Source organism: Schistocerca cancellata, chromosome 7 (assembly GCF_023864275.1).
Source record: "Schistocerca cancellata isolate TAMUIC-IGC-003103 chromosome 7, iqSchCanc2.1, whole genome shotgun sequence".
Classification (NCBI taxonomy): domain Eukaryota; kingdom Metazoa; phylum Arthropoda; class Insecta; order Orthoptera; family Acrididae; genus Schistocerca; species Schistocerca cancellata.
In genome coordinates this window covers 202184935-202186000 of record NC_064632.1, presented here as the reverse complement: position 1 = coordinate 202186000, position 1066 = coordinate 202184935, and positions in this window count along the sequence as shown.

Sequence of the window (1066 nt, the reverse complement as noted above, 5' to 3'; positions counted from 1 at the left end):
TATTTGCACGCGTTCTATTTCGCGACGAAGCGTCGTTCACCACAGCGGTAACGTAAACCGGCATAATATGCACTATTGGGCAACGGAAAATCCACGATGGCTGCGACAAGTGGAACATCAGCGACCTTGGCGGCTTAATGTATCATGCGGCATTATGGGAGGAAGGATAATTGGCCCCGATTTTATCGATGGCAATCTAAATGGTGCAATGTATGCTGATTTCCTACGTAATGATCTACCGATGTTACTACAAGACGTTTCACTGCATCACAGAATGGCGATGTACTTCCAATATGATGGATGTCCGGCACATAGCTCGCGTGCGTTTGAAGCGGTACTGAATAGCATATTTCATGACAGGTGGATTGGTCGTCGAAGCACCATACCGTGGCCCGCACGTTCACCGGATATGACGTCCACAGATTTCTTTCTGTGGGGAAAGTTGAAGGATATTTGCTATCGTCATCCACCAACAACGCCTGGCAACATGTGTCAGCGCATTGTCAATGCATGTGCGAACATTACGGAAGGCGAACTACTCGCTGTTGAGAGGAATGTCGCTACACGTATTGCCAAATGCATTGAGGTTGACGGACATCATTTTAAGCATTTAGTGCATTAATGCGATATGTACGGGTAACTACGCTGTAACAGCATGCGGTCTCAGAAATGGTAAGTTCACAAAGGTACATGTATCACATTGGAACAACCGAAACAAAACGTTCAAACGTACCTACATTCTGTATTTTAATTTAAAAAACCTGCCTGTTACCAACTGTTCGTCTAAAATTGTGAGCCATATGTTAGTGACTATTACAGCGCCATCTATCACAAAGTGAAAAAAGTCGTTCAACTAAAATATTCATATTTCTTTACGTACTACACGAATATGTAATAAAAAATGGGGGTTCTTTTTTTATAAAAAAACGCAGTTGATATCCATTTGACCTATGGCAGCGTCATCTAGCGGGCCAACCATAGCGCCATTTGGTTTCCCCCTTCAAGCTAGACAAGTTTCGTTCTTTGTAGTTTTTTCGTTTGACGCTAATTTCGTGAGATATTTGGC